Below are 11,505 nucleotides of genomic sequence, written 5' to 3'. Positions count from 1 at the left end.
AATACAGATGTATATTATGATTTTATTTGTTTAACCATCCGGTCCAGGTGGATACACGCTTGGTTCCGGATAGGTCTAGACTAAAACGAATTGATCAACCCACGTTTAAAAGCTAATAACTAACATGCTGATCTGTATGGAGACAAAAGAAAGTATTTTGCAATATTTCTATCGCAATAATTATTTTAATAAAGATTAACTTGTCGTAAAGAGTAGAGTATTTTGCTTGTACGAGTCTCTCTTACATTTTCCAGCGGCGTCCCGATACTAACTAGGTAGGCTCCTATTTCTTCACACCTCGACTTTGCATCCCAATAATTTGATGGTGATGGATGACTTTCGTAGCAGTGTCCCATAAATTCCATTTGGATCACTAAAGTACATAACATGACATTGATGTTGATAAGTTTAATAAAAGCAAGTGAGAATATTTTTCAAGTTTTTAGCTCTAACACAGAAAGAAAGCACTTCCCTTAACTGTCGAAAGAATTTTGATGGATCAATTAATAAACGAGTTTCATTATGCTACAGGGCCTTGCATAATCAACAAGAATTGTCTTTAAAAAGATAAAGTTCACGGATCAGGTGCATTTTTTCAACTTTCAATTTTCATATCATGACATAACCTACTCTACACTTATTTGACAATAGTGATTTGAGGCATAATGATACCTACATCCTGACTCTGGAAATGAATTATTTTTAAAACGTCAATTTGCATACATTTGTTAAGCCACCTACTTGCCTACAAGGAACAAATTTGTCATTTTTATTTTAGCACTTTCATTTATTATTCATGGTGTGCTACAGGTCCAGATTGACACATTCTGTGTCTATATCACACCCACGATGCCCATAAAGCTTATATAACTTGCCAGCCAGGAACTCTAGAAATATGCAGTAGCCTAACTAAGTATAGAAAATGAACCAGTTGTGTGTATCCTTCAAACAAGATGATCTTTAAAACAAATACCACTCCGTATTCAATTATAACTTGTGGCACATCATGAGCAGTAAACCGGCTCACAAAGGCATACAAACGAGGGCATGAGATATCAGGAATTATATCCTGCCTCTTAACCACATGGTTGGTGGGCTACATTAGCTATTCAAGACACATGGTATGTGACACACGGTATGTAAGGGATAAACTGCGCAAATGAGATGTGGGTTCAACAGATATTGATGTTCACATGCGTGAACAAAAAATAAGTACACGTCCGGGACGCCATAGCAGCCAAGATCAGCCCAGAAGTTTCTTTTTGATTATACACCCATAAATCTTACCTATCTCTCTCAGATTTGAACTCTGGTGACTTGTCACGACCATTCCGCATCAATGTATGTACTTCTAAAATGCGGATCTGGCCTTCGTTGCGCACAAACAAGCGTACAAGCTGCATGGTTTGCGTGTACAAGCAACAGTATCCCGCCGCGAGTTTTGATGTGTCTTATCAGGTGCTTCACATTTTATTACTTACGCCCTGCTACTGTTTTCAAATGTCGCCACAATCAATCTGACGCTTTGTGACATTTGTATTTACATATATCTGCTGTATTTATTTGTCATAATCGTTATGTACGAAAGGATATACATGTATATATACCCATGTAAGCTTGATCTCAGGGCAGGGCATATCAATAGTGTTTCTACCTCACATCCAGACATATCCCCATCCAGGTCGAGGGTCCATCATCTTCAATCGTAATTAATCCATTGTGTGAGGCCAATCCCGTGTGCATGAAAGGCACCCTGATTTACTCTTCGCAGTTAGGAACTAGACTTTGATACGACAACAAAAGTGAGGGTAGACTTTTGGCACCCTGACAACTTTGCTAAAAGTTATTGAACTTTGTACAGATGTCAAATTTCGAACTTCGTCAAATTGTGTTACAAATGCTACCAATAAATTATTTACGTCATTATGATGTAGAAAATGTAAATTTTGAGATGGGCTGTTTTGAGTTATGACCAAAAAGGTCAAAGGTCAAATTTTTACATGGGTCAAAAGAGGCAAAACTACTAAGAATTTGATCAAAATGGTGTCAAAATGTTCGTTTTGATTAATCAACTGAAATAAAGAATATTTTCCCCTATCTATGATATTTTCTTAGTAGGGTAACACAGGGGAATAGGTAGAGGGTTATATATCATGGAGGCCACATTTACATGCACGTGCATTATTTTTGGACAGTTTTAACTTATCAACACCTCTTTTTATTTTACCCTGCCGTCATTCCTGAAAAGTGACGTGAATTGAAATATTTGGGTTGAAAAATGCAAAACTGTCAATAGAGTAGCAAAATGCAACTTTTTTTGATCGAAAATTTCATAACAAAGTGAAGATGATAAAAGGTAGCACCAAATACCTGCTCACTTGATACATAATTAACCTTTCTGTGTTTCAGACTTTAAAAAAGAAAAATGGTAGATTGATTTTTGGATTATACCGCATGGTTACATACATCTTGGACTTATGAATGAAATTCTGCAGTTCAGGTCTTCATACATTTGCCAATTAACCCAAACTTTCATCTATACTTACCACTGCTCTTGTCGCAGTTCTCACCAGTCCATCCTGGATTACACACGCAGGTGTATTGATTGGCGCCATCCTGACATTGCCCGTTGAAACATGGGTTGCTTGCACAGTCAATGGCTGCAAGAAATATGGTAGTTTGTAAAACTTAGCTTCTGGTAAAGGTACCGGATCTGAAGCTCATTTCACAGTCTGTATTAGAACGTATATAATATTTTTGTCTTACAAAATCATTTTCCCCTGTTTCTATAAACGCCTCAGGGACCAGAAACATTATTGATCAAAGAACTTAAAAGCAATTCCAAATGACCGTAGACTTAGAGACAGGCGTCCTATCCTTTACCCACACAATCATTGCACTGATGACAATCTCATTTCACCATTCGCTTCTTTCTTCTCGGAAGAGTTTTCATCTACTCTGTTCCACTTTCATTTCGACTGAACTGACGCATTTTCACCAGAGTCACATATCCTTTTTTTTTTTTTTTTTTTGGGGATTCGGCACACTTTCTTCGCTCAGTGGTTGATGTACTTTCTTCACTCCCTAAAATATGTGGGGCCAGTTGTTCTATTTTGATAGCGCTTTATTCACTGTATTAACCAGTGTTTCTCTTGTACAGAACTATATATTATAGCCCAAATGTTCGTTTCATTCGGCCTTTATAGTAACTAGTAAACTGGAAATCCCCTCTGTAATAAACATTCCCAATTTACGTTGCAATACTGCATGGGGAATTTTCCTGAGATTCTTACACTGAAATATAGATTTCATACGTGATAATGGATTATACAAGGTTTACTGTAAAAACTCGATAACTAACATATGTGCTTACTATCGAGCGCTTTTGAAACATGCAAACATGAAGAGCTCCATCCACAAAAGTGTAAAGACTTTTGAGCAAATTATCGATGTACATAGTTACATTCGAACAAGTATGCCTACAAATTTGTGTCTCAACCACATTAGCTCAGTTGGTAAAGCGCCAGACTTTGATACAATTTCATGTTTTAAAAGCGCTCGATAGTAAGCGCATATGCTAACTTTCGAGTTTTTACGGAATTACAGTACTAAAAATAGTAAAAAGAGTGTTAATTCCAAAGTGTTTCCCATATTGTGATTAATATAGTTCTAAAACGTAAATTTAGGCAAAATACCTAGATATTCATGAGAAATGAATAATGACATTAACCATCATCAAGAATGAGTTTACAATAATATGAAAAGGACAAGCCTGGAATGAACTGGGTTGGGACACATGCGTTTCATCATCCCGAACGTAATTTGCACAATGCAGAAAATATATATATATATATCCACACCGATGCACCCAGCACACACCTCACACAAATTTATATCACCAGACTTATGTCGGGCATGTAATTTCCTTTTTTTTTCTTTCAAAACGTTGCCTTTTTCTTTCTCGAGATCAAATCGAAATAAATGCTATTAACCCAAATGCGCGTGAAGCGCGTCGCCGTGCACCATAACTGAACCTTATTGATTATTTAGAGGCTAATAACAGCGCATCGGTTATTTGGAGGGCAATATCTAAATATTTTGCCTTTGGAACTGAGGAATATCACAAGGGGCCCGAGCGATATTACAAGGTCAAAAACAAAATGTTTAGATTTTTCACAATGTCCCACATATTACCGTTGCAAAGTTATTATCCTTATTCATAGCCATCACTTTCATCTTTTCACTTTACAAAATAACACAAAAGTTTAGTATAAAGTTTGTGAAAATAACTGTTACATTTTGCCTTTCGAAAAATCGAAAAGGCTAAAACAGGACGACCAATGACAGAAGTGCGAATCACTATCTGTGCAAATAAGCTAGCGCGCAATCCACAGAAAGCGGCCATCGCGCGAGCAGTTTGTTCGACGCACAAAACGGCGCGTGAGGATTTTACTAATATTTACGCTGAAACAATTACGCATTGTGCGTTCAACTGTGAGGAATAATGACCTCAATTTGCGTCCGCGTATTTACAAATAATAAAATCTGATAGGATCACAGGCATCGCGTATATTTATGAGGTTATGAATTTCAAATAAGTACTTACAATCGGCACAGCGAACACCGGCATCTTCATTATGTGTACAATCGTGAATGCCCCATCCATTATGATTACATTCATCCAGGTTACTTTCAGATCCTGTACACCTAACACCATTCAGCCATATCTGTCCAGAGCCCTGTCCAAAGGCACCGTTACGAACCGCTTGTGCAGCATCGTAGGGAAGTCCAAGTTGTCGGCAAACTACCTGTGCGTCAGTTATGGTCCAGAAGTCATCGCAAACTGTTCCCCAGCCGTTATAAAACACTTCCACTCGACCTTCATTGTTGTTAGACCCCCCAACAAGACGTATAAGAGAATGGTCCAAAATAGCTTCAATTTTTAGAACGGGAGAAAAAGCAGTAACCAATATCATTATCGGGATTACACATCAAGAGCTATAGACAAACCTGAGGTTGCTCATATTAAGTTATCATTGAGATTACAAATCAAGATCTAGACAAACTTGTGGTTGCTCACATTAATCTTGTACGGGATCTTGTATTGCTATATACATTCTAGTGAGAGTATATTATGCGAAGTTTCTAAAAAGTGTCCACAAAGATGTAGAACACGGAATGAATGATTTCAATGGTTTATATTTTGTATTAAAATTGGGCTAAACTCCATTTTATAGCATTTTTATGATTTGGTTTATCTTGTCAATGCAATTCTCTCCATAATTTAGTCGTAAATGCTCTTGTTTGCTACATTGCTTTACTTGGGTTACTTACTCTGTTCACAATTAGTTCCCGTATAACCTCCATCGCACAGACAGGTGTATCCATTAATTTCAATTCTACATGTCCCTCCATTTTGACACGGTGCTATAGAGCACCTAACAATATCTTGCAAAGTAACATAAGTAGATGAAGGTGTTATACAATTAGAGGGAAAGGACAAAAGAAAGACACAAAAGAATGAAATGGGGTTATGATTTTGGAAACGAACGGAAGGACAGAGGTCTTTTCTTGAGCTGGCTTTGTCGCTAAAAACGAAAGGCTGTACCTCACATCATACAACTTATATCCTGAAACAAGTTTGAACAAGATTTAAAAAAAATATTATATACTTCTGCCAAATGAAACACAGCTCAATCCTAATTATTCATTTGGCAATTAAAGTTAAATATAATTTCAATTTGCCGAGAAAAAATCCAAAAAAAATCACATCGCGTCCAAGATTTCAGCGACATATACTAAGGAAGGAAGGTTTTATTTCGAACTCTAATGGTGACACGCAGGTCAAATTGCTAGGATTGTACATTAAACACAACTAAACAGACACAATGCAATTTGCAGGCAGCAACTTAATCAGCGCCAATATTGCAACATTGAAACAAACTATACAGACATCCAATCCAACCTAACCCCATCCCCCAGTAGGCAATGAGGATAAAGTGCCTTGCCCAAGGACACAACACGTTGGCACGAGCGGGGCTCGAACTCGCAACTTATGGATTATGAGTCGAGCGCCTTATCCACTCCGCCACACGTGCTCCACTTTGTTTCTTTACCCTTCACACACAAAATTGTCTATTGTTGACCCCATTTTTTCCACCAAGGCTCATTGTGTACCGCCAGCCTAAGATGTACCGACGTCCATGATGAGCGAGGGGCCATCGCCCCCGGCTCAAACCCAAACCAGCACCACACCCCACCCACCCCAACTGGCTACGCCACTATCCACAGTTCGTCAGTGCCCACTGTTACTCATCGATTGTGTTGATGTTGTTTACAAACAAAACACACATAAATACCTGGATTGGCATCTGACAGTGTAATAGCAAATCCCAAGTCAGTTACGCTGCCGTCGCTAGTAAATGTCACCCTTACGAAACTATCAGCAATAAGGAAGTCTTGTGGCAGGTTAATCCCACTGTATTTACCATATGCATCAACAACCTCCGAAGTGCCAAAATATAGGAAATCGCAACATCCCTCAAGTCTAAATGTATCAAAGTGAACTAAGATGTGTCTTTCTTGAGTATTGTTGATTATCCATTGACATACTGCATCGTTACCATAATTCATGTATTCCAAGGCGTAAGACTCGTTGATATCTATGGCAGTTATGTTGGTGTTCCAACAGTCTGTGATTCGTACTACGGTAAAATATGTAAAATAAAGGGTTCCCAAGAAGTAGGTCCCCACCAAGACATGTTAGTATGATCCAAAAACCAATCGATCATTTCTCTTGACTTAAAGTTTAGAACACCAGTTGATTAGTTTTACTGAAAAATATAGCCATTTAGAAATTTTCGCTCAAAGAGAGCTGCATCATCAACTCCACATTCAATAAACATACACCATTAATTGTTTAAGATTAAAAAAATCAACTTCTGCCAAATGAAACACAGCTCAATCCCCCAGGGGGACTTTCAAACCTCCATGTGTACGTATCACTTTCAAGAGCCATATGTTTAAGCTCCTCCCGCTTTCATAACTGGTAGATTACAGGTGCATTTCAGTTCTGACGAACACTTATCATGCTTATTTGTATTTAGGTTTTGATTTTTTCCAATCGATTGCCAGAAAACATGATGAAATGCATGTTTCTGGCTCTTTTTTTAAAGAAATTAGTAAAATAGTGAAGCTTTTCTTTCATTTCCAGTTAGTACTCAATGAATGGTTAGAGTTGAGCTGTTTCATTTTGAAGAATCGGGATTAAATTATTCATATTTCTTTTTGATTAAATTGCTTGCTTAAAGAAGAGAAATTGTCAAACACAAACTGATGCATAAAAACCATTAAAAGCATATGAAAAAAAATACATTTTTTGGCTGAAAATTTCATAAATGTATTTCTCAGTGCAGAAGATAAAAGTACCAATAAAACGGCACTCACTTGATGCGTAACTACTCACTCTGTGTTCCAATTTTAAAACAAGATAAATTATCGATGTATTTTTGGATTGTCCTAAACAAAATGTCTTACCAGGCGACTTACTTCTTGGTGACTTTGTGTTGAAAAGGCGAGCTTGACAATTAGTTTTTGATAATTACAATTTTGTAATGGTAATTGTAGTAATTATAGGTTGTCATAATATGACATGTCACAGATTTTAATTACTTGGGTTCCAACATGGGCTCTAGTGCTGGAGACCTAAAAAGAAGAAAGGCGCTAGCCTGGGCAGCTTTCTGGAAACTGGAACGCCTTTGAAGAAGCCCATCCCTGCCAATCGAAACAAAAATCAAGCTATTTGAGACAACTTGTGTTACTGTCTTTCTGTACGGGTGTGAGTCATGGGTAATCACCAAGGACATGGAAAACAAGATTAATGCCTTTGCAATATCTTGCTACAGAGTCATGTTAAACATCAAGCGTGTGGATCGGATTCCAAATGAAACCAACACCACTCCACTAGTCAAATTTCTCGGCCATATACTGCGTCTTGAAGACGACGAGCCTGTGAAAGAATATGCCCTTTATATTCCACCACATGCGAAGAGGAAACCCGGACGGGCACGCACACTGTACTTACAGTTTGTCCAGCACCTCCTGAGAGATACTGAAGGGATGCTACTACAGCCAAACGAAATTGTTTACTTGCCCAAGATCGCAATAGTTGGAAAAAGCTTGTAGCCGACTGATGATGATGGTGTTAATGATGATGATTATATATAATTTATATTTATTTACAAATATCGGTTTTTCATATCATATTCCGGTTATGCCCACGATAAAGTAAATAAAACTGCAGTTAGTAGATGATCATGCCAACTTACTCAACTGAAGTTCATACTCTACAAGGCTAACGTTAAGAGTGGTGAGAGTATGATATTTGTCCCACACACACTACTATTATTAGTTGGTATAATATAGGTTATATTGTATGATTTGGCTTTTCTTGTCAATTTAGTTGTAAATATTTTCTTTGCTACTCTGTTTTACTTGGGTTACTTACCTGTTCACAATTAGTTCCCGTATAAGCGTCATCGCAATGACAGGTGTATTCAATGACATGATCTTTACATATCCCTCCATTTTGACATGGTTCTGCAGAGCACACGTCAATATCTTCAAAAGTAACATAAGTTCAATTGTGTGGATAAAAGTGTTATACAATAAAAGGGAAAGGACCTTACCTTTTGCTCTCCTTTTCAGCCAAATGTCAAGGAAACAAATTACATCTTATTCAACTCGTGATAACATTAAGAAATAAAGGGTAATGCATTACCCTTTACACGCAAATAATGTGTCCGAGGTAGTAAAACGTAAACATGGTAAATAATGGGTGAGGCGGAGCCGAATCCATTATTTGCGTGTAAAGTTAATGCTGCACCCTTTATATCTATTCTATTACCACAAAATAGTGTCATTTAAAGAGAAAATATCACTTTTTGCCCTAATATTTGAAGTTGTTTACCTCAAGTTGGAGTGCCTACGCGTAGCCAAATGCAGATTAATTGAACGCCTAACCGGCGTAATGCTTTGCGTAGAATGCGTAACAGCGCTATTATACTGTATCGCGCTTTGCTGTGCGCTGTGATGCGAGAGGAACATAAAGTTCGTTGCCCTGGCCACTTTATTGTTAATTAATGGTCTTTCACGTGACACGTTTCAACAAATCACAGTTCGCGATTTTAATTAATGGGTTGTGGAGGTAAGAGAATTAATTATTAAGGATTTATTATTTCTTTCGAATCTAAATCCTTTATATTTTGATCAGCTCGAAATCGGCGGGAATGGTTAGGCTTTACCACTACGCCGAAAAGTAGTCCCACGTTAAGAGTGATATAGCTGACCTCTCTGATTTATTTTATGCGTGTTATTATAGAGGATAGGACTTCGAAGTAATAATTTGTGATTATCTGGCGAAATGACACAAGACAACTCAAAATAACACATATTGATATTAATCCGCGCTGTTATAAGGCCCGCCGATTACGAGCTGATCAAACTATAAATCCTAATTGGTACCAAAGGTTGCAGACTACGCAGGAGTTAAATCGTCAAGACTTTATCTCAGGCTCGCATCATTACAACTAATATCCTATAAATCGAACAATTCTTATGTATTGTTTTACATGTGTTGAAATTGGCAAGTTACTGTGTGTTGCAGTGTGGATTGTAGGGAAAGCTGGTGTTGTATTGCTGTTGTTGCCTTATTTGTAATATGTGTTATTGTAATCAAAATTGACTAAGCAATACTAGTTATTTTATGGATGAGTAACACCGACAATCATGGACAGATATACACACTTTAAGTCGTATAAGCCTTCCTGTGGACACACACATTTGAGTTGTATTTAGTTTTACCTTTTGCTTTTGGATTTGTGTACTGCTGAGTGCGATCTTAGCCTACACCCCAACTGTTTATGTTGTTTATTATGCATTTTTATGTCACATTTGTATACATCCAGAAAGCATGGTCAACCACATTTCATGTGTGTCCACTGTTACCAAGCGATTTGTCATACGTGTGTCCCCCAACTGAAGGCGTTTACAAACCAAACATACAAAAATACCTGAATTGACAGATGACAGTGTAATAGCAAATCCCAAATCATTTACATCCCAGTCACTAGTAAAAGTCACCACTACGAAACTATCAGCAGTACGGAAGTCATGTGGCGGGACATTCCCACTGTATGCACCATATGCATCAATAACCTCCAAGGTGCCAAACTGTAGAAAGTCACAACATTCCTCTACTCTTAATGTCTCAAAGTGAACAAAGATGTGTCTTCCTTGAGTAGTGTTGAATTTCCATTGACAAACTACATTATTACCATAATTCAAATATTCCAAGGCGTAGGACTCGTTGACACGAATTATCGTTATGTAGTTACCCCCACAACCTGTGATTAACATCAATGCAAAATATGTAAATTATTTCAGTTCCCTCTCTACATATTTTATGTTGCCTTAACTGTCATGCTCACCAAGTACCACAATAAATACCACAAATGATTTCAAGTGGCGGTCAGTCAATTCATCTCAATATGTAACTATGTGCTTGAGGGATGTGCTCTTATTGTAACTGACTCTCGACGTTCAACAAAAGGGTTTAGCCTGATTAGTTTGAAAGACAGCCCATAGCTGAATTAATTGCATCGCTGAGCTATAGGCGGTTGGGTTTTAGTCAATGATTGGTTTTTGACCAATCGCTCACCGGGTGCGGAGTATAAGTTCAACTTATTTTGTAATAGCAGCTACTCTCAGCAGCCGGCGGGTCAGTTTATAAAGTTCCGTGCTAAGTTGCTGCAAGTCGTATTTCTATTGGTTCGTTTACTGCCTGTAGTACCAAATAATTCTTAACCTGGCGTGCACGATGTGTACTGTGACTGAACAGAATCACTGAAAGCAACATAATTTATGTCTCTCAAATGTGAAAATATTGTGCCAATATTTTGCTAATACTTTAGTTAATGTAATGGTACAGTAACGCAAAAATATATATGTATATTTTGTATTCAGTAGCGTATACAGCCCTTTTTAAGGGCTGGGTTAAAGGCAAACTTAAAGTACAGGTAACTGGGGAGGGGAAGCGACGAGTTACCCCCAAATTACAGTGACAGGTAGTGACTGGGCCGCGACATGCCAAAGACAAATGCTTGGGTACATACTTTGTTAATACAATTCTTTTCCACATACCTATATTACGATTCGCTTTGGTGATTTACTATTATTATATATTTTGTGACTGCAATTTGGCGTTTTCAATGCGTTGAAAGCTTACCATGAAATTAACGCGGATATCTGGGGATGCTCCTTTTAGAATTGATGTCTGATCGTCGGCTTTTGCAGGCAGCATAATGCAGATTGGCTCACGATTAGATGTCGTATCCTCTATGTGGGTCTCTTGACGATATCATTACTTTGAATTCATTGTAACAACATCAAATTTTTCGTCTGGAAACAGGTTGAGTTCGGAACAGCTGTAGTATTCGGCGCCATATC

General features: G+C 37.8%; 1 long non-coding RNA gene across 1 annotated transcript; it reads right to left on the bottom strand.

Annotated features, from left to right (window-relative positions):
* Positions 1-4,776: 4,776 nt before the first annotated feature.
* Positions 4,777-6,565, bottom strand: LOC140164786 (uncharacterized). Its single transcript, XR_011860626.1, has 3 exons — positions 6,360-6,565; positions 5,335-5,448; positions 4,777-4,933 (listed from the first exon to the last, which is right to left on the bottom strand). It is a non-coding gene; the product is annotated as an uncharacterized lncRNA (long non-coding RNA).
* Positions 6,566-11,505: the final 4,940 nt, after the last annotated feature.

This window comes from Amphiura filiformis, chromosome 1 (genome assembly GCF_039555335.1).
Source record: "Amphiura filiformis chromosome 1, Afil_fr2py, whole genome shotgun sequence".
Lineage (NCBI taxonomy): Eukaryota > Metazoa > Echinodermata > Ophiuroidea > Amphilepidida > Amphiuridae > Amphiura > Amphiura filiformis.
Note: the sequence above shows the minus strand (reverse complement) of the source record. Positions and strands in the feature narration are given on the sequence as shown.